Below are 24,362 nucleotides of genomic sequence, written 5' to 3' on the forward strand. Positions count from 1 at the left end.
GAACACAATTTGAAGAGCAAAAATAGGGGAACACATTAACATAGCACTGAAAATAATATCTAGTTAATTGCAGCTGCGAAATACTTGGTGCAAATCTACATGCATGCCACACCTGTTTTACTGCACAACAATCAAAGACTGCAACTACAAAGGAGATTTTCTCTACAATTACGCGCTAGCAATAAACAAAATCTACGCTAATTACACAAACTACAAGAAAAAAAAAATCAGAAGATTCCAGTGAGGTATCCTGGCAGGTTCGCCATATGGAACTTCCCCTTTGAACATTTTATACATGACTGTCCTTAAACTGACACACAATATTTTGTTAGCGCAACGCAATCTGACTTTCAAAAATCCCTACAAAAGAATGGCCCTGACTAACATTAAACTATACCTTTCACAAATCACTTACCTCACAAAAATCTTCGCTGCTCAAGCTACTGCAATACAGCGAGCGCCACTACTGCCAGCTAAATAAAAGATTCAAACTATGGAAGGCACTAACTACTGATAGGGATAGTTAGCAAATGAAAGATATTAATAGAGAACAAACAATGTATTTACCTTGCTATCATCATATATAAATATAGCAGTTCATGACAAATTTCAAAACTCCGCCATCTCTCTCCCCACATCCACCACTGCTGGCGGCTCACCTCCAACTGCACAACGCTACGCGCTGTTCACAGCCAGCTGCCTAACACTACAATGGCGAGTATTACAACAATGCAGAGCAGACACAGACTGCCCACAGCACAGCCAGTGATTTTCATACAGAGGTAGCGTTACCAATAAAAAAACCTAAACAGTCTACTTACATTGTGAGCGAGAAGACTGGTCAGGATGGTTCAGTAAACAGTATGGAAGAGGGAGAAGTCCTGCTACAAATGACCAGAAGAAAAAGATGAACTATTTTATACTTGGGAGGATGAGGTAAGAATTTTCGGTCCACACGAACAACAAAACGTGTTTTTTTTTTTTTTTTTCATTTACCAGAGCTTCAGTTATTTGTGTATTAAGGCTGACATGCCGTACAGTATAATCAATATGTGATATTTTCTCTTTGCAACTGGTTACCACACTGTAACATTTACTAGGTTTGAAAAGGAAGTACTCGATTGCTAAAATAGTGTATTCTTGCATATTTACTATAGCATTTTATGCATGAAGTTCGGTACCTCCTGTTCTTGCCCTCAAACTTTGATGTTTTGTTTGTTCTCGTGCTCCTGTGTGTCCACTCTAGGAATATTGATTGAGTTCACTTTGTTCCAATACTGTGCTACCACTTTTCATGAATAAATGAATGAGTGGGTCAAAGAAGCCACGAGTGCAAGTAACACTTGCTCACTGTTAGGATTCCGCATCGGAGTCGGTATAAGCGGAACCCTTATAAGATCAGTTTGTTGTCCGCCTGTGTCTCTGCCCTACTTTTCAAATCCCTTTGTTTTTCATGAAAGGGTAATCACGATTCAGTTGAAATTCACGTCACACACTAAAATCTATGGTCCCTTGGTGGTGTAAAAATTTGAAGCTTCTAAATCAATGCCATCAAAAAATAAGGTCATTTTTGTCAATGTTTTGACAGTCACAATCTCTCTCATAAAAACCTGCAACAATAAAGTTCAGCAACAAGCAAGAATTCGCAGAACGAGTAAAGGGAAAAAGCCGAATATTATTAATCTGTAATTGTATCCAACGATTTTTTTTTTTTTTTTTTTTTTTTTTTTTTTTTTTTTGTCATTTGTTATCCGATTACGTGTCTGAACGTCGTCAGTTAGTAATTCTTTTTTCTCAGACATGCTAAGGACTAAGATCCTTTTTTGGAAATTTGTGGTACATTCCCGTGGTACCATACTGCTGAGGTCATCGATCCTTAGGCTTCCACACTGATTAATCCAACTCTAACTTGCGCTAAGGACAACACACTCACACCCATGCCCGAGGGAGGGCTCGAACCTCCGACGGGGCGAGCCTCTCGAACCGTGGCAAGGCGCCCTAGACCGCACGGCTACCCCGCGCGAAGATCTCTTGGTAGTTTACTAAATATAAGTTGACAAGAGATTTCAGATCGATTCCGTATTTCTGGATTTCCGGAAGGCTATTGACACTGTACCACACAAGCGGCTCGTACTGAAATTGCGTGCTTATGGAATATCGCGTCAATTATGTGACTGGATTTGCGATTTCCTGTCAGAGAGGTTACACTTCGTAGTAATCGACGGAAAGTCATCGAGTAAAACTGAAGTGATTTCTGGTATTCCCCAAGGTAGTGCTATACGCCCTTTGCTGTTCCTTATCTATATAAACGACAATCTGAGCAGCCGTCTTCGGTTGTTTGCAGATGACGCTGTCGTTTATCGACTAATAAAGTCATCAGAAGATCAAAACAAATTCTAAAACGATTTAGAAGAAATATCGGAATGGGCCGAAAAGTGGCAGTTGACCCTAAATAACGAAATGTGTGAGGTCATCCACATGAGTGCTAAAAGGAACTCTTTAAACTTCGGTTACACGATAAATCAGTCTAATCTAAAAACTGTAAATTCGACTAAATATCTAGGTATTACAATTACGAACAACTTAAATTGTAAGGAAGACATAGAAAATGTTGAGGGGAACGCTAACCAAAGATGCGTTTTATTGGCAGGACGCTTAGAAGATGTAACAAACCTACTAAGGAGACTGCCAACACTACGCTTGTCCGTCCTCTTTTGGAATACTGCTGCGCGGTGTGGGATCCTTCCCAGATAGGACTGACGGGGTACATCGAAAAAGTTCAAAGAAAGGCAGCACGTACTGTATTATCGCGAAATATGGGAGAGAGTGTCACAGAAATGATGCAGGATTTGGGCTGGAAATCATTAAAAGAAAGGCGTTTTTCGTTGCGACGGAATCTTCTCACTAAATTCCGATCAACAACTTTCTCCTCGCCGGCCGCGGTGGCCGTGCGGTTCTAGGCGCTGCAGTCCGGAACCGCGGGACTGCTACGGTCGCAGGTTCGAATCCTGCCTCGGCCATGGATGTGTGTGATGTCCTTAGGTTAGTTAGGTTTAACTAGTTCTAAGTTCTAGGGGACTAATGACCTCAGAAGTTGAGTCCCATAGTGCTCAGAGCCATTTGAACCATTTTGAACTTTCTCCTCCGAATGCGAAAATATTTTGTTGACACCGACCTACATAGGGCGGAACGATCACCATGAGAAAATAAGGGAAATCAGAGCTCGTACGGAAAGATATAGGTGTTCTTTCTTTCCGCGCGCTATACGAGATTGGAATAATAGAGAATTGTGAAGGTGGTTCAATGAACCCTCTGGCAGGCACTTAAATGTGATTTGCAGAGTATCCATGTAGATGTAAATGTAGTTTCTAAGTATTTGTAATAGGAAGATACGGCCATCTATGTCACAAGTTTTGAGGTTCGGAAAATTACTCTTTAAAGCCTTTAGGGTACCTTCCGTTAACTTAGAATCATGTAATTTGGGAAGAAGCAAATTTTCAGGCTGCAGGGAAAGGGAGAAATAAGAAAATTGTTAATTTGTAATTATATTGTACAAAAAATTATTTGTTTTTCATTTGCTGCGGTATACAAGTTTAGATCTTTCTCGAAAGTACTGGAATTGTCGAAACTGATATCTTCCCAGTATGACTATCGATAACCGGCAGAATTCGGCGATGTTCTGGATTTCCGGGGTGGATGAATTGTCTGCATACATACCTAAATCTGCACGGAACCCTCCGTGTGCGATTGCTGCTCTCACCTGAACAATTTGTTTATGGTTGCACAGCAACAGATGTGAGGTTGCAAGTGTACTCGGGCTCGTCCACTACCTATTTTTCACTTGGCTCATCAGCAAAGGGGGTTGGTAGCGAACGGTTGCATTTCCGCCCCTAATACTGAGTCGTATATTGGCTAGCTTTTGAACGGCAGTGAATTGAATACACAATTGTCCATATGACAACCTTGCCCAAAATGAGGCACACTATACAAGTTCAGATTCAAACTTATTTATTTAAAAAAATACTTCTAACTTTGTGACCATTCACATTAAAGTTCAGAAATTCGATATGGATAAATAATAATCGGTGGAATTCGTACACATGGTTTATTGTCTCACTCCTACACACTTCACGCTGTTCCTTCACAGTTTGCCGGCCGCGGTGGCCGAGCGGTTCTAGGCGCTCAGTCCGGAACCGCGCGACTGCTACGGTCGCAGGTTCGAATCCTGCCTCGGGCATGGATGTGTGTGATGTCCTTAGGTTAGTTAGGTTTAAGTAGTTCTGAGTTTTAGGGGACTGTGACCACAGATGTTAAGTCCCATAGTGCTCAGAGCCATTTGAACCATTTGAACCTTCACAGTTTATTCAAATACACTGGCGTCCATGCTTACACTTGCAGCACTTTGCCGCTCCGAACTTAACCACCACAACGGACAACGACCAAAGACCCCCTTTTCTCGCCCATATCCCCAATCCTGAGTCGGGTCACGTGACACTAAATTAATCAAAATAATTCCTAAACATGGCCACAATTTTTATAAGATTTAAATATTTAAACCTAAATAAATTATACAATTTTACACACATTTATCACCACATAATTTTATAGTTCGTTGCAATTAAAAAAATTATGCAACGGAACTACGACGCTCATCAAAACGAAACAAGTATTTTCATGTCCATTTTACATTGCATTATTTTCACTCTGCATTTAATACACAATTTTATTCTTAAGCACGGAAAATTAAAATCAGAACTAATTTATGACAAGCTACCAGGAACAACTCCATGTTTTGGCACAGCTTCATTTAATGACATCTTTGGACGAAACATGAGACATACAAATACCTGTCTGGCACTACAAAGATCGAAATTGAATGGTGTCTTCTTAATAAAATTATAACTTACTTTGTAACTTGATTCCACTATGAAACGTTTTGATTGAAGTACAAAAAAATGGTTCAAATGGCTCTGAGCACTATGGGACTTAACTTCTGAAGTCGTCAGTCCCCTAGAACTTAGAACTACTTAAACCTAACTAACCTAAGGACATCACACACATCCATGCCCGAGGCATGATTCGAACCTGCGACCGTAGTGGCCGCGCGGTTCCAGACTGTAGCGCCTAGAACCGCTCGGCCACTCCGGCCGGCGATTGAAGTACACCAGCCCAACATATTTCTGCTGCTGTGCTTTAAATTTACGTTATGTACTATTTGAAAGAGCTCCATATTATCCACTGTTACCTTACATGGTACTCTGTTTAACATCTTCTTTAATTAATGACACAAGTCCTACACAATACGAGAAAAATGTATCCGAAGTGTTCTCCTTGCCGCTATCCTTTGGTTTCTTGCAACATATAAAGAGGCAGGAGAAAATGAGACCAAAGTAACCCCAGTCAAGACGTGAAATGGAAAGGTGTGATGAACACATTTACTCGTATGTCTTTCCGTAATATGTTTTTGAAGAAAAAAAATGTTCATAATTTGATGTACCGAATTCGGCGCCCTTATTGAAGGACGCTATACTTATCCGAGCCGGCCGGGGTGGCCGTGCGGTTCTAGGCGCTACAGTCTGGAACCGAGCGACCGCTGCCTCGGGCATGGACGTGTGTGATGTCCTTAGGTTAGTTAGGTTTAATGAGTTCTAAGTCCTAGGCGACTGATGACCTCAGAAGTTAAGTCGCATAGTGCTCAGAGCCATTTTGAACTTACCCGACGGGCGAGATAAGTTTGCGCTAGGCAGGTCCCGAAAGCACCGTGGGCCGACCAGCTACCACTGACGGCCGCAGGGGCCACACGTGTAATTTCCGTGGACAGGGCAATCAATCACCGGCAGACGGACGAGCGCCGCCCCCGCTGCCGCCCCCGCAGGCCGCTCGCGCCGGGCTACCGGAGATTTTTGCCTCCCTGTAAGCTAATTCGTAAATTGCAGCCTCGCTATTAAAATTATGACACGCTATCTCGCATCGGCGCGGGAGCCCATTGTTCTGCGGGTTCCTCCGGAATGCTGAAGTCTTGTTTATGAAATCATCTCACGCGTCCGTGGCGCGCGGGACTGCCCGCCGTAATTACGGAGGAAGTGCGGCCGCAGTTCGGGCCTCGGCGGGCAAGCCCACCGCCCCCGTACTGACAAATCGCAATTTCCTGCGCCGGGCGCGCTCCCAACCTAGTACGGTAGTTTGTAGCCGCCTGTAGCACTTGAGATGCAAATCGGCGAGCGCAACCTTAATAAAGGTGCTCCCCTCATTACCGGGGCACTTCTGCACACGCAAACCTGACACTTCCGCGCGCTCGCCTCGTATCGTTCACCGGCTCGATTCTCTCGTTAACAATCGAAGCCAGCCTAGCGTACGATGCTTTGGTCCGGCATAAGAGTGTATTGCGACTAAGGGAAATTGAACGTCTTGCATCGTACTTTCACTTACAAATTTTGTGTGACTGCTGTATTCAAACGTAATAAAAAAGCAAGTTGAAATTGTAAGTAGGCTGTTTAGGTTTTTATATTGGTAACGCCACGCAGCGCTCTGTATGAAAATCACTGGCTGTGCTGTGTGCAGTCTGTGGCTGGTTTGCATTGTTGTAATATTCGCCATTGTAGTGTTGGGCAGTTGGCTGATAACAGCGCGTTGCGTTGCGCAGTAGAGGTGGGCAACACGATTCTTTTTCCCGATTCGATTCCTACGATTCAATCTCACATTGCGAATCGATTCCTACGATTCGTTCACGATTCTTTCACGATTCATTCTAGTCTGCGATGGCACGATTCTTACGGAATGCAAAAAGTTCTACATCTTACTCACAGATGGCAGGACAGGTCTAAAATTGTCAATGGGGTTAGAATCGAACTGATAAGATAGTTTATTTATGAGTAAACATGCATATGACGTTACAAGTGTGATTCTCGATTTATACGTGTAATGCCTTAATGGTTGAAAGGTCACGTTTGATTTGATTGCATCTATTGTTTTATTTCAGTACACCTAACTACAGACGTCTGTTTTATAATAACAAAATCTAGCAGTGAGGCAGGCGGGGTTTGGCTCATATCATTCTAAGTTTTTCTGTGCTAAGATGTCTTTCCAAGTCCACATCACCCTTGTAAATCATAACGCAGCTGAAAGCCCTCCCACACAGCAAATTTAGCTTAACTTTCATTTCTTCTAAATACAAAGCATAGGTATTTGGCTTTTAATTTGTCTGACAACTTGCCGCTGTGACTACTATTTACGTGAGAAGACGACATACTTCTAAACAATAGGATTCAGTCGTATACGTCGACATTACTTCACTTAAATTTAATATGAATCTGCACAGGATAACATTCGAAAACTCGAACTGGAAATTATTAATTAAAAAGCTTTTGTTTAAAGACGGTATTACACAGCGATCCGCCTAGAAAGGTATTGGTTAAAGTGCCTACACTCTCTCTATATAGGCTCTGTAATATTGGTCTAGTGCGACAGCCATTTAGTGGCGGGACTGGTGGAACTAACAGAATTAGCAAATTAGCAGTGTAGTAATGTCGCTGTATACGATTGTATCCTACACTTTAGAAGTATATCGTCTTCTCACATAAATAGTAGTGGCAGAAACAAGTTCTCAGACAAATTAAAAGCAAAATACCTATGCTTTGTATTTCGACGAAACAAAAGTTAAGCTAAATTTGCAGTGTGTGAGGGCTGACAGTTGCTTTAAAGTGAAATATAAGGCGCTGTGGAATTGGAAAGAGCACAGAAAAACGTAGGATGATACGAATCCGCGCATGTGCACTATATAGGGATAGTAAATGGGAAATGCCTTTACGCTCGTTCCCGTCAGCCACCGCCAAGTGTCAGCTTGGTTTTCACGAGTAATATTACGGCCCACGAACTTCGTTTGTTCGTTCCGAGCTTCCTTTGTTCACACGCATCCTCCACTTGACTGCCATCTGGCGGTCGTAATCATTCGGCACGACTCGGCATGATTCGGGAAGTTGCCTTCGAAGCATAGCGTACTAAGAATCGATGAATCGTTGGAACTTGGAATCGTCACGACTCGGAAACACACAATCGTTCTTACGATTCTTTTGAACGACAATTCGTCCGTATCACGATTCGATTCTTACGATTCTTTATTTAGAGTCGTTCAAATGAACGACTCATTCACGAATCGCCACAACTCTATTGCGCAGTTGGAGGTGAGCCGCCAGCAGTGGTGGATGTGGGGAGTGAGATGGCGGAGTTTTGAGAGCGGCTGATCTGGACAGAGACAGTAAATTTGCAAGACTGGATATCATGAACTGATTATATATATATATAATGATTTTTGAACACTATTAAGGTAAATACATTGTTTGTTCTCTAGCAAAATCTTTCATTTGCTAACTATGCCTATCAGTAGTTAGTGCCTTCATTAGTTAGAATCTTTTATTTATCTGGCAGTAGTGGCGCTCGATGTATTGCAGTAGCTTGAGTAACGAAGATTTTTGTGAGGTAAGTGATTTGTGAAAGGTATAGTTTAATGTTAGTCAGGGCCATTCTTTTGTAGGGATTATTGAAAGTCAGATTGCGTTGCGCTAAAAATACTGTGTGCCAATTTAGTGTTGATCAGAATAAGTAAAGAGAGAAATGTCGCAGAACGTTCTGCTCAGCTGTTTGAAAATCAAATAACGTAAGGGGTTTACCAGCACACTAATTCACTAATTTTAATAAGGGACGTTTCAAAATGTATCTGTGAAGTCGTTTCAATAAGATGCTTGTCGAATTCGGTACAACCTATTCATTTTATTACCTGATTTTAGCCCAATTTATGAACTCTTCCAGAAAGACTAAGCACTCAAATAAGGCCTATTGATTATTATATGGGTGTTTTAATGTGGGTTCCGGTTTTGTTTTGTGGGAAACGCTGAATTGGTCATCGTCTGCTGGGAGCAGACGATGTTGCTTCTCGTTCAAAGGAGAGCACAGGATGACCAACATAGGTTTCCAATACCTGAGCAGAGAGGTTTAAGCATATTAGTCGAGGGCTGTGTTGAAGGCTGTTTTAGTGTGTGAGGTTGGTGACGGAGGGCTACCCCTCAGGTAGCTTCCGCTGCACGAGGAGCTAGGGAATCTGGAAAGAGAAAGGAGCACTCTTCGGTGAACGCCTGGTGAGTACGGATCGTAGCTCTTAAGGGGGGCTTCAGGTGATAGGAATCAGGTTGAGTTAGAACTTCGTTGTGTTTAACTGGTGAAATACTTAAGAACTTTAGCTTTTCTGAAGCGAGTTAATGATTTTTAATCTTATATTTTGTGGAAATTGCTTTTGTCTTTGTGTGTCGATTTTGTGCCACGTGTTTGGTCATCAGTGACCCTTCTGGTTCACCACGGCACCGCAACAGGCTTTATTTTATCAGTTTGCATGTTTAATGAGCTACAATTTCTGCAAGAATATCTGTTCTTTCGTGCGCTTTCTACAAAGCAGCACAACAGTTTGAGTCAGAATGCACCACGTGCTCTAGTTCGTCCGTTTGCAAGCAGCAGACGCAGTTAGTACGTTAAATAATTATCGCACAGCCTCGTGCATTGGTAAAACCTCCGTCCAGAATAGAGCATGCGTAGAATAGCAATGCAAATCTCACTGAGATATTTTTATGGTATGAATGCAAAGGAGATGATAGTATAATTATCTCCCACCGCCGTCTTCTGTGTTTCATCTTGCTGTAGTTAAATTGTGCTCTGTTACATTCACACGTAATTCTTACTTAATTATTTCGAGTCAGGCAACAGTTATGTGTAGTTAGGATGTGCAACCAAATATTTAGTTACAATAAATAATCTACGTGAGCGATAAATTCTTTGGTATCGATCTTACCCCCTTACTCCGATTTCCAATCCTGAATTAGTCAAGTTGCTTCATGCACAACATGGAGTGCTATTTATCTGGCTGCTTAAAGAAATTTGTGTACTTGTAATTAAATTATTAAAGTAATTAAACTAATCATTTTCCAGCTCCGTTTTTTTCTAAATGGTTAGGAAGACCTTGGGCTGGTGGCGTCCCTGAATTTCTGAATTTCTATTATTATTTTTGTGAGAGAAGCAGCTAGAAATGCGAGATAACGTATATGGCTGGATGAGCAACGTATTAAAGATAGTAATACGTTACAAAGTTAATGTGCCTAAAGAAAGATCAGAATCTTAAGGGAAAAATACAAGATTGTGGATTTTCGTTTTTAGCTTACAAGGACATCATAATTCTATGACTGTCGACATCAAACAGAAAACAGTTCTGGTGAAAATCAGTCTGGAACCGCGAGACCGCTACGATCGTAGGTTCGAATCCTGCCTCGGGCATGGATGTGTGTGATGTCCTTAGGTTAGTTAGGTTTAAGTAGTTCTAAGTTCTAGGGAACTGATGACCCCAGATTTTAAGTCCCATAGTGCTCAGAGCCATTTGAACCATTTTTTTCTGGTAAAAAACGTTGGTACAGAGTTAACGTCATCGTTGAAAGTGCAGTAGAAACGCCATTGATAGCGTCAAAGCTAAACACCAGATAAACGTAAAAGGAACAAACTAGAAATATTAAACTAGACACTGGAAAAGCGTAATTATCACGAAAACGATTCGTATTTTGGTAAGCCTAACTGATGTCAGCTGTTTGTGACAAATGAAAGCTTGTGCTGAACTGGGACTCGATTCTGGATTTCCCATTTGTAGAGAGCGGTCGCCTTAACCACTTTGGCTATCCGAGCATGCCTCCAGGACCGACCCACACTTCCATTTGTCATGGAGTCCATAAACCGTACGATCGCACATTTCGTTCAAAAAAAATGGCTCTGAGCACTATGAGACTTAACTGCTGTGGTCATCAGTCCCCTAGAACTTAGAACTACTTAAACCTAACTAACCTAAGGACATCACACACATCCACGCCCGAGGCAAGATTCGAACCTGCGACCGTAGCGGTCTCGCGGTTCCAGACTGTAGCGCCTAGAACCGCACATTTCGTGATTCCTCCCCAGGGGAGGATATTTTATCGTCATTTTAGCGAGTCAAGACATGGATGTATGATCGATGGGTACAGTGCCTGAGTTTATACAGTGTCTGTTCCTTTTCATTACAATTTCCATCTGACGAGCACGCATATAGACACTGTGTAAGCACAGACACTGTAAACATCACAAAAGTGTAATTGTTATCTCATGCTGTCCTCTTCCTCTTCCATCTCATTCTCTCTCTCTCTCTCTCTCATATACCCCCCCCCCCCCACCTCTCCCCCCCCCCCACCCACCCACACAAATATGCATACACGAGCACAATACGTTTTTTCAGTATTAACGCTTAACATTTTCTTGTTACATTTATTTACTTTTTATCCATAACAGTTTCAATTACGTTAGTACTGCAGTCAGATATAAAATTCACTCTGTATTTATACCTCACTCTCTACGTATAACATTTTTTTCACCAGCAATGTAACTTTTTCGATAACGTTAGTCAGTGTTTTCTGATCATGGCCTTGTAAACAGCAAAACTGTTAAATATGGCTGGCCGAGGTGGCCGAGCGGTTCTAGGTGCTACAGTCTGGAACTGCGCGCCCGCTACGACGCAGGTTCGAATCCTGCCTCGGGCATGGATGTGTGTGATGTCCTTAGGTTTAAGTAGTTTTAAGTTCAAGGGGACTGATGACCTTAGAAGTTAGAGTCCCATAGTGCTGAGATCCATTTGAACAATTTTGTTAAATACGAACACTAAAACTCTAGTACAACCACAATTTGTGCTTTTCATTCGTAACTATGCAGTTGTTCTACCAAACAGTGATTAAAGAGTCAGTCAACAAAATTATTGGCACGTTTCGTTGTAAAACTACGCCCCGATGCGAAATGACATGAACTCGTGCTAACAGTAGTAGGGAAGCCTTCGATTTTTGTGGAAAATTCTGTAAAACTGCAGTGCATTTCGGAATATTCTTCTTTGACATATAAAACTGTAACTTACTATCCAGCTGCTAGTTTATCTCTCAAAATTTTGTGTTGCTGGACGTCCTATTGCACATCAGAGAAACTTTCAGGATCACCGTAAGATTTTAGGAATACTTCATCCTCATTTGGGGCCACTCGCACCCAGGCTAAAGTAAAGAAGGCAAAAATGTACGCTATTGTATATAATTGTTAAATACATTATATAAATTCCATTTTGTAAAATTGAAGTGGAGAGGGGAGAAAGGAAAGGGAAGGAACTGATGATATCATCTACATCGAGACTTTATGCGGAATCAGCAGCGACGAGTGAAAATGTGTGTCAGGACGGGACTCGAACCCGGGATCCCCTCCTTACAAGGCACACGCATTAATCACTCCGTCATCCGGAAGCAGTGTTTATCGCAAATTGTCGAACTACTTTGTCCCGCTTCCCGGCCAATTCGCATTCCCTTCTATCGCCGAAATCCGCGGTCCCTGTCAGCGTCGTCCACGCTCGCTAATTTTAAGATTCCCGCCGGAGGTCGGACGTAAATGTGCATCCAAACTAGAGGTTGTGGACCTATCGTCTATCGAGGCGAATCGATTATACGAATGCGTGGTGTCTGTTCTTTCGGGCACGTGCAGAATTACACTCGCCTTATTCTTAGCTTAACTGATGTCAAGCTTCCAGCCAAAGTTATTGGGAAGTACCAGATGCTGAAGTCCGTAGCTTGTGGTCATGCGGTAGCGTTCTCGCTTCCCGCCCACGGGGTTCTCGTGTTCGATTCCCGGCGGGGTCAGGAATTTCCCTGCCTCGAGATGACTGGGTGTTGTTATGTCCTCTTCGTCATCATCATTCATCATCATTACGGTCGGAGGAAGGCGATGGCAAACCACCTCCACTAGGACCTTGCCTAGTACAGTAGTGCGGGTCTCCCGCATCGTCCCCTACATTCCTCCGAGTATGGGACCTCATCATCATCATCATCATTTGCTAAAATAGTTAGCATCAGTATCCAGTCCAGTGTTGCCAACGCAGTACCACATCGTGGAAGTCACAGCCTTTTTAGATCAACAATTCCCAAATTCTTTAGCTGAGCGGACCACCTATTTTCTAAAAAATGCTTAGAGACCCAGTAACTAAATATACAAATACAAAATATAAACACACACAGACACCTAGGATACGCAGTATACATATTCCTGTTCAGGTTTTCAGCCCATCGTTGAACTTCCATTATAACTACTTCCAAATTTGTCTGCACAATGCCGGCCGCTGTGGCCGAGCGGTTCTAGGCGCTTCATTCCGGAACCGCGCTGCTGCTGCGGTCGCAGGTTCGAATCCTGCCTTAGGTTAGTTAGGTTTAAGTAGTTCTAAGTTCTAGGGGACTGATGACCTAAGATGTTAAGTCCCATAGTGCTTATAGCCATTTGAACCATTTATCTGCACAATATAGCGTCTTTTCCTACATAGTTAAGAACGACGAACGCAGTGAAAATATCCGCCACAATGCCAACCGTGTCAACCATTTCCAATGGTCACACAGTCTATGTAGGAACTTGCAAGTTTTCCACCATTTGCGTGACACAACCGTGTCGTGACTTGCCCATGTCCACCGACAAGGTTAGAAACACTGTTGTAGGAATTTCCAGCAGTGTTCACATTCGTTCGTGGAGTGACCGTGAGAGCGAAACCGAGCTCTCACCGTCGCTGGACATAGGTGTCAGTGATTCTCTTCGGTTTCCTATTAACATATCCCTTCTTTAAAGAGGTGTCTTAGTATTGTCACAAAAACTGCGTCGTTTTAGAGGCATTTTGACAGACTGAGATATTACACTGGCTGGTTGCCATACAAGGAGTCCAGCATGGAACCAAGCCAACTTTACTTAACAAGAGTAACTTGCCGCCGAACAGTTGCGTCGCGGCTGCAGCTTCAGTTCTAGAAAGACTGTACCGTCTCAGACAATCAGAACTCTAAAAGATTTGCCATTGTCTAGGCATTATTGTTTCGTCAGTATACAAAGAGTTTAAAATGTATGTCTAATCCTACGGTAAATATTCACCAGAGCATTTATTACCATACAGCTACACCTACACTGAAGAGCCAAAGAAACTGGTGCACCTGCCTAATATCGTGTAGGGCTCTCGCAAGCACGCAGAAGTACCGCAACACTACGTGGCACGGAGTAGACTAATAGCTGAAGTAGTGCTGGAGGGAATTGACACCATGAATCCTTCAGGGTTCAAATTCTTCAAATGGCTCTAACCACTATGGGACTTAACATCTGAGGTCATCAGTCCCCTAGACTTAGAACTACTTAAATCTAACTAACCCAAGGACATCACACACAACCATGCCCGAGGCAGGATTCGAACCTGCGACCGTAGCAGCAGCGCGGTTCCAGACTGAAGCGCCTAGAACCGCTCGGCCACAGTGGCCGGCTAATCCTTCAGGGCTGTCCATAAATCCGTAAGAGTACAAAGAGGTGGAGGTCTGTTCTGAACAGCACGTTGCAAGGCATCCCAGATATTCTCAATAACGTTCATTTCTGGGGAGTTTGGTGGACAGCGCAAGTGTTTAAACTCAGAAGAGTGTCCCTAGAGCCACTCTGTAGCAATTCTGAACGTGTGAGTTGTTGCATTGTTCTGCTGGAATTGCCCAAGTCTGTCACAATGGACATGAATGGATGCAGATGATCACATAGAATGCTTACCTACGTGTCACATGTCAGAGTCGTATCTAGACGTATCAATGGTCCCATATCACTCCAAATGCACTCGCTCCAGACCATTACCTTCTTGTCGAAATCAGGGTCACTTTGGATAGTGGGCTTGAAATCATCTTCCAAAATCTTCACGTACGTTTCGTGCCATCAACGAATATCACACCGATTATTCCATGACTGGACATTGTACACCAGAAAGTCACCCGTTGAGGGTGAAGAGACTTCTCGATCGCGAAATGCGCCAATTTTGTTGATTGACGAACCACTCCAAACGGGCTTCGTCGCTGAACCAATAACACTTCTCATACTGACTCCCATCGCGCCCCGCTGCCTACCATGTAGTTTGAACGTTCCAACGCAAACCGTTCAGAAGTTATGACGATTTGATTTCATATAGTTCAATAAGTGTTATCCTTTATAATCGTCTATTAACGCTCTCTCATATCCTAAGGCCAAAACACCTCGTTTCTTATTAAATTAGTAAACTGAAAACTTCATATCAGTGGTGTTAAATTTAGCTACTGCGTAACTTTTAGCAGGACTGCTCAGAGATAAAGAAATTTCGAAAATCTAAAAGTTCAGTAGCAGCTGACGTCTCATATTTACGTAAACATGCAAATATAAATAAGAGGTAAAATATCAACATAAATAACACCACACGCAGTTTTTTTTACTACACTGAGAGCTAACTCTTGGCGAATCAGAAATATGGTAAAATTCGCTCGCCGAACAATGGCGGACAACAACTTTGAAAATTTCAAATTTGGACGTAACTATAGTTCCAAAAATTAGGTTGTGGTGTTCATCAGATGTCTATTCACTGCAGTGCCAATGGCTCTTCGCCAGTCAGAAAAAAGGCCAAGATGGTAATAGTTTTGCATGCACTGCAATGGTGGACCTCAGCTTTCATCACTTCAAATTTAGAAGTGATTATAGTGCTGATAATTATATTCTCATAACTTTAAAAATTGTTTTGAATAATTTTTAAGGGTTTTAGTTCTAAAAAGTGACAAGGATGAGAGAGGAAGAATATTGAATAGGTAATGGGCTTTGTTAGTGGTAGATACGTCGAAGGGTATACAGATGATTTTATGTGTTTTGCAACACAAATTAGGCTTCAAATTTAAGTAAATAATGGCTAGTACTTTATTTTACGCATGTGAGAGCGTGCCTTTTATATCAGTTCATCACGTAAGTCTCTGAATTTTGACGGCGTTTTAATGCGTCGCTGGATCCGAAGTGTTGCATCAACAGTCGCTGCCAAAGATTGGTATTCTCGTAATAAAGGTGACGAACAAGTTAATTCGGTGGTGTTCCGGATAATGTCCTCTTCTGTTGATCAGTGTCTAAAACTTAAGTGTTAAAGCGTTTCGGGATCCGGCTATACTCGTACACGGCGTGAAGAGGTACCACTCAAGATCGATTCGCCTCCACTGTCGCTGCCCTTGATTTTCGCTGTTTATTTTGTTTTCATTCACAATTCACTGTCACTCACAGCTTATTCATAGCCGTTCTTTCTGTTTGTGGTAGTTTGGAAATTTGTGGCAAGGTCTTATGGGACCAAACTGCTAAGGTCATCGGTTCCTAGGCCTACACAGTACTTAATCTAACTTAAACTAACTGACGCTATGGACAACACCAACATCCGTGCTCGATGGAGTACTCGAACCTCCGACGGGTTACAACGTTGCAGTCTGGCTAACTAGCGGTAGAGCTGTATATATTGACGTTACATTGGGCTGCCCTGAAATTGCACCGAGTGCGTATTATTTGTCTCGATCAGGTCAAGCAATTATGTGCTCCTCGGCGTTTTTAAACACAGCTACACGTAGGGATATATCAGTTCCTATTCCGGTATTAATCATAGCTTCAGCACACACACAACACCAATATATCCACTAAAGTTTTTCAGTTTACTTGAGCCTAATAGTCCGTAACAGAGCGATAATTTGTTAATGCGGCAGTGAGTACTTATGCACGCCGCGTTCCTTGCACAATCAGTGTCCTCGCACAGATAATTATTTACTGAGTACACAATATTGAATGGATTCAAAGAAGTTGTAGCGACGCTGCCGCGCGCTAATTCAAGCTCGCCGGTGTGTGTGTGTGTGTGTGTGTGTGTGTGTGTGTGTGCTGTGCGCGTGTGTCAGTGCAGTGGTGTGCGGTCGTAATTACTTTACGCGACGTTTGTGTAGTTCCGCGCCCAGCCTCTAGAGGCGCTGTGTTTTCTAGCTTTTATATACGTTCTGTTTATTATTATTATTATTCCTTGTTTTTTGAGTTAGTGAGTAGTTCCGTGCCTCCTGACTTGTGTGGACGAGTACTGTTTTCTCTCTTAACTACGGAAGTTTCCGAGGATTAAGGATCCTCTGTATAGACCGGAAGCAAATTTTATAGCTCCGATCTGTCCATACATGCCGGGCGTCGTCAGATACGCGCTCGCAATAAAGTTATTGTTGCTCAACTGAAGGTCTTCATTCTTCTGAATCACGTTAAGCAAGGGTCGGACAGCCACCAGTTTAGCTGAAGCCGACGAGTGGTGACCCCGACAAAGTTATTAACGCAGTAATAAAACTGAATGCTGGTTTTTGCATTATTTTCACATCCTAATATTGCCGTAAGGAAGTAGCTTTTCCTATCTGGGTGGTATTAATGACGTATACTTCAGTCCAAGATATTACTCAAGTTCCAGAGTCCATTAACTGATTTTACGAAAGTTAATTCTTTTCTCACAATTCGGTTTCAAAGTTTAGTCTCTATATTGGTCCATCATTAATAGTTTCTAACTTTGGGTAATGTCCAGTCTTTTATTGGAAATATTCAATTTAAGACAATTTCGAATCTTTCACTATCTGGATTCTACGTGATATCCTACTTGAAGTTACTGATTTACTTCTTACAAGTTCAGTGCGTCGTAGTAGATCGCAAATCTTTAGCGTTCAAAAATCAATCTCGTCGTGCCCACGTATGCGAGCACACGTTGAGGTACGACTCGCTCCGGCAAACTCTCGTAACACAGTGTTGCAGTGCATACGCATAAGAAGTATTCTTTGTGATCGTTCGTCCCACTCCGTGATTTCTAATTACGGTTCTTTGCGATCTACTATGATTTTATTTTGAAACTAATGGGATTCCAACTTTTTTGTTTCTTTCTTTTTCAAAACACTAAGCTACTTGGTACTGAATCTCTTCTCTATCTACGTGCTACTATTCAAGCAACATTATTCCAACAGAGACTTTGTTTTTTTTTCTTTTTTTTCATTTATGAAATTTGGAACTTGATTTTTGGGACTTTTGGGCACTGGGGTACTATTTTTATATTGTTCATTTTTCGTCCAAAGGAAGTGACGTTACAGGGGGTAGCCTCACGGGCCGTGACGTGGCACCTTAGACCGCGCGGCTACCCCACGCGGCGTTCCTTCTGTCAGGATGTGTGTTGTGAAGCTTAATTACCTTATGGTATCTCCTACTATTGGGGTGGTAAAGATTGAGGGGAACTTCGTACATTTTCCATTTCGCTTTGCACAGTCCTCGTGCAGATCATATCGATGACGCGCGCGCATTGATTCACTTGCACTGTTCATCAAGTGTCTCTGCCATTACATCTACATCTACATTTATACTCCGCAAGCCACCCAACGGTGTGTGGCGGAGGGCACTTTACCTCCCACTGTCATTACCTCCCTTTCCTGTTCCAGTCGCGTATGGTTCGCCGGAAGAACGTCTGTCTGAAAGCCTCCGTGCGCTCTCTAATCTCTCTAATTTTACATTCGTGATCTCCTCGGGAGGTATAAGTAGGGGGAAGCAATATATTCGATACCTCATCCAGAAACGCACCCTCTCGAAACCTGGCGAGCAAGCTACACCGCGAGAGCGCCTCTCTTGCAGAGTCTGCCACTTGAGTTTGTTAAACATCTACGTAACGCTATCACGGTTACCAAATAACGCTGTGACGAAACGCGCCGCTCTTCTTTGGATCTTCTCTATCTCCTCCGTCAACCCGATCTGGTACGGATCCCACACTGATGAGCAATACTCAAGTATAGGTCGAACGAGTGTTTTGTAAGCCACCTCCTTTGTTGATGGACTACATTTTCTAAGGACTCTCCCAATGAACCTCAACCTGATACCCGCCTTACCAACAATTAATTTTATATGATCATTCCACTTCAAATCGTTCCGCACGCATACTCCCAGATATTTGACAGAAGTAACTGCTACCAGTGTTTGTTCCGCTATCATATAATCATACAATAAAGGATCCTTCTTTCTATGTATTCGCAATACATTACATTTGTCTATGTTAAGGGTCAGTTGCCACTCCCTGCACCAAGTGCCTATCCGCTGCAGATCTTCCTGCATTTCGCTACAATTTTCTAATGCTGCAACTTCTCTGTATACTACAGCATCATCCGCGAAAAGCCGCATGGAACTTCCGACACTATCTACTAGTTCATTTATATGTATTGTGAAAAGCAATGGTCCCATAACACTCCCCTGTGGCACACCAGAGGTTACTTTAACGTCTGTAGACGTCTCTCCATTGATAACAACATGCTGTGTTCTGTTTGCTACAAACTCTTCAATCCAGCCACACAGCTGGTCTGATATTCCGTAGGCTCCTACTTTGTTTATCAGGCGACAGTGCGGAACTGTATCGAACGCCTTCCGGAAGTCAAGAAAAATAGCATCTACCTGGGAGCCTGTATCTAATATTTTCTGGGTCTCATGAACAAATAAAGCGAGTTGGGTCTCACACGATCGCTGTTTCCGGAATCCATGTTGATTCCTACATAGTAGATTTTGGGTTTCCAAAAACGACATAATACTCGAGCAAAAAACATGTTCTAACATTCTACAACAGATCGACGTCAGAGATATAGGTCTATAGTTTTGCGCATCTGCTCGACGACCCTTCTTGCAGACTGGAGTCCCTGTGCTCTTTTCCAATCATTTGGAATCGCTGTCCATTAGCTGTACTTTCGAATTTGATTCACACAGTAGTGTCGATACGTGAACTCCATAGTACGAAGTATAAAATCCATAGGCAGCCGGATACGTGCCCCCACCACCCATCCCCATACAGACTACAGTTCCGCGCATTCAATATTTCTCGTCTACTTCGCAAGCTCTCGTCACAAAGGCACTTACGCACTGGATTCTGTAGTTTCCACATGCATTTCCAATTACAAAAATATAGCGATACTAATAACTAGACACTTTAAAACAACATACGGAAACAGAAAAGAAAAAATGTGTACAGAAGCTTCCCATAGTCGTAAGATGACATGTTCGCCGGACAGACTCGTTGAATACAAGGCCTCTAACAAGAATGAATACCGCTGGGCAAGTCATATCGCCATCAGCAAAGATGTACGTCGAGGGTGGTGCCGCCAGCGGCGAACAAAGGAACTAGCGCGGGTTGTCGATGCCCAGGTAGGAATTACTCTATCGCTGTGAGCATCTTTGACAGTCGCCAGCGATAGCGCAGCTCGGCAACGTGGGCTCCACCGAGCCGAGAGCGCCGAGGCGGCGCGTATCAGCCGGGCGGTCGCTGCAATTAAAACGAGGAAAAAATTATCTCCGCACCCCGGCGGAAGAAAACGCCGTGATTACCGCAACCGGTAAGCCGCCGTACGTTTCTACTGACGTATCCCACCGGTGAAAGAATAATTGTTGCGATAAGAGCCGTAATAACTAGGTGAGGTATGTTCTCCTGTTGAACAAGGAGAATGGCAACAAACTGTTTCCACGGTTCTCTGGAAATCAAACTCCGTACAGAAATCCTAGGGAAACTAATTTGCTGCGAATGTTCCCGTATCTGCTGCACCATAGAAAACTGCACCGTTCTCTCCGTAACACTTGGTTCTTTTTTAATCAATCTCTTAGCTGCTTCCCTGTACCTTTATGAGATTTTCAAAATCTCTATTTAGGCGGGTGATTTACAGCATTCTTCGTTTTCGAACTAATGAAATTTTGCTGCCAATGAGCCCTAAGATGTCGACATCACATGGCTTCTTGTATTTTTATTTTTTACAGTAAGTAGCTACTTGAGAAAAGTCCATGCATCTTTCGTATACTTTTACGGATCTTTTTATAAAACAAAATCTAGTGTCACCTTCCCTATTCCGCATTTCGTTCCATATCATCCTATTTACTTAGTCACTTCCAGTCTAAATCTATATGAAGGTTCTAATTATAGGGTACAATGATAACAGCACTCTAAACACATGAAATAATGTAGAAGTCGAATAATGTAACCATTCTAGAGAATGTTATTCGTAACTATACGATGATGACGCGACGCAAACCGAACCTGCGTGTTTTTCTTTAACTGTGGCGTATTCAGACGATAAATGAAACAGAGACAACAACTCAAATTTTTTATGAGCCTTTTAATCTAGAAAGTATCCCAACTAACCATTCACGCTGGAGAAGTGTGAGCAATTGTATGACAACGCTACAATCTCTGTAGCTCAAATATTAAAATGATCGTTTTGTAAATAAAAACTGCCTTATGTTGCTGCAGTATATTTTTTATTTCTTCCAGACGCTTTTCGGGTTTTTGCCTCAAGGTGTCGTCAGGGGAGTCTAGAATGATACAGTTGTGTTTTAATTGCGGTATTTGCATTGAAAGGTGGCTACACTGAGCCACTGCGCCAGAGATTGCGCCAAAGAGTACTATTAAGCCGCCTCCACAGTGCCTGTTAAGAGCTCGTGGAAGTCAGTGCCTGTTAAGAACTCGTGGCAGTCAGTGCTTGTCAAGAGTTCGTAGAGGACAGTGCCTGTTAAGAACTCGTGGTAGTCAGTGCTTGTTGAGAGCTCGTTGTAGTCAGTTCTCGCGGAGAAGTTGTGGTGGTCACTGCTTGTCGTGAAGTCGGAGTGAGATGTGATAGTGGAGAGTGTTGTTCCATGTTTTATGCAGTTATTTGATCAGAGAGATAGCAGATGTTATTCTAATGGAAATACTGTAACGATCAGAGTGTTTTTCGTCAATATATATGAAGGTAAAATATTGCGTGTTTTTTCATTAATTCCATGTTTTAAATAATGCGTCATTACAGGTTCAGTCAACAAAGCATCTGGTGTGTGTTCTTGTATTAGAGTTTAATTCTGCTTTCCTTACGCAATTGTAGTATTTGTAATTTTCTTTTATCACGTTAGTATAATTGGTATTTAAAAATTCTTGTCTTGTTGGAGAAGAACCGTGCCAGATGTATACGTTGAGTCACACTCCCACATACAGAACAGTTACATTTGTGCTTTGGTTTTGTAGGTTTTATAGTTGCTGGGGACTTAATTAATTAACTGTGTTTACGAAAATTTTCTTACATTGTTTGTTGCAGTCAGATTGCGTAATAATTCTAGTCAGGGCCAACCGATTACGAGACACAGCGTAATCGGACATAAAGCTACTAAAAAACTAAAAAATATTTTCAATAATATTTAATGAAGACCCCATGCACGTGGCGGCCGCTGCTTCGGATCGTCCCTTGGAATCTTCTGATTGTGAAAATAGTAGATTGTAGTATTGTTGTAGTAATTTGAGTTTTAGTGATTGTAGTCTGTATTGAGTGTGTAGATTTGGTAATTGGCATTTTTCTAATGGTATTTTTCAAAATTTATTTTTTTTTGTTGTCTTGTCTACGGGTTTGACAATTTAGTGCAATTATTTCAATTGTTCGATTGATCGTGTTTGAGGGAGACATTGCATGTGAATGGTATTGTTGGAGATAAGGAGTCATTGCGTATAATTTTCGTACAGTGACGAGTTTTGTATATTTTGTAAATGATTACGTGGTCGATGAAACAGGCAAAAATGACGAATAGTCAGAATAACGAAATTGTTAACATGGCGAACTCGCCAACAGAGGAAAACAGTGTCATAAATAATGTAGTGGAAAACAATGTAATAAGTCGGGAAAATAGTCCGGAACCATTTCAAAATTTTCTCAATCAGAAAATTTACAGAATTTGAGATTAACGACAGAAGATTCTGGAATAGTATCGAACACAGATAGCCTTATGGCTATGCAGAAGGAAGTTAGTTTTGCGGGAAATGTTAGGGGCGAAAAGAATTCTGAACAATTTAATATGGAGCAGTTGATGAGTGCTATAGTAAATTTGGGAGCACGGATGGGAACACTGGAAACTCGGTTAGGATCTGAATTTAAAACAGAGATAGGAACAATTAAAACAGAGATAGGAACAATTAAAACAGAGATGGGAACTTTACGATCTGAATTAAAAACTGATATGAGAACAATGGAAACACGGTTTGGATCTGAATTAAAAACAGAGATTGGAACAATTAAAACAGAGATGGGAACTTTGGAAACACGGTTAGATTCAAGAATAGGGACATGTTTCAAAAATATGAAAGATGAATTAAAGAAAGAAATCAGAGAGGAAGTACAACCGATTCTGAATTCTCACAATAATAGATTAATTGCAGTAGAAATCAGACAAAGGGAACAGGATAGAGAACAGGAAGAAAGAGATCGCGTGATAGTACAGAATTTTTCAGAGTTAAATTTACAACGTGCAAAGGATAAGGAAGAAATATTTGAGAGAATCGAAGGATCCGTACCAAATGACAGAATAAATAACTTAACGCAACAGTGTGAACAGTTAACTACTAAATGTGACAACACCGAAACCCGAGTCGCGACACTTACGGAAGGCGTAAATAAACAGAAAGAACAATTAGGTGACTTATCGGAAAGAGTTGAGGAAATTTCAGATAAACTGACAAATCTTAGTTTACATGGGGACAGAGATACGGATGATACAGCACCATTGCCATTTGCAGAAACCGAAGAGTATCAGAACATAAATAAGCATGTTGAAAATCAGGGAAAATTTAATGAACGCGTGAAAAGGGAATTTGAGGCATTACGGAAGCAAGTCAAACAAATTGAAGGCGAAATAGTAGGAAAGGACAGTAGAAGGAACTTAGAATCACAGATAGCAGAGGGGTATGAAGAAAGTAATTTGTTTCATGTACGGGATGCAACAAGAGAGCGCCAGGCGCGTGAATTTAACAATAATCGTCATTGTGACTGGGACAGACGCGGTAGGTCTTTGTCGCCACGAGGCGAAAACTTTGACTATAAACACTTTTTGACTGTTCGGAAATTTAAGATCTTCCGCAATTCTAAGAACGACATACATCCATCTACATGGTTAGATCAATTTACGTACGCACTTCCGCCAAATTTGCCTCTAAGTCACAAACTAGAAATTATGTGCGGCTATTAAAGTCCTCAGGGGATTCACTACTCTAAGTGAATATGTGCCGTAGCGAGCATAGGGCCCCGAGCTGTAGTGGTGCTATTTCTCTTTTAGTTTTCTGTACCGCTGCCCACTCTTTTACTATTCTTTGCATCTGTCAAAACAACTCTTCGACTATCAATCTATCTAGTGAGTAAGTAAACAATAACCGGATTTGACTAATTTACCCAAAAGTGATTTCGGAAATTACCATGTGGAGTTACTGTACCTTCAGCAGCATTCATTCGTAGTTTAAACGAAATTTTACCTGTTTATCTTCGTGACAACATTACTTCATATGTTGACGACATTCTTATTGCTAAACATTCTTGGAGTGAGCACAACAAAATTTTGGACTCATTGTTACGTATCTTTGCAAGAGTTGGCTTTACAGTGAACTTAAAAAAAATCTGAATTTAGTCGTTCACAGGTGAAATTTC

Source organism: Schistocerca serialis, chromosome 5, assembly GCF_023864345.2.
Source record: "Schistocerca serialis cubense isolate TAMUIC-IGC-003099 chromosome 5, iqSchSeri2.2, whole genome shotgun sequence".
Lineage (NCBI taxonomy): Eukaryota > Metazoa > Arthropoda > Insecta > Orthoptera > Acrididae > Schistocerca > Schistocerca serialis.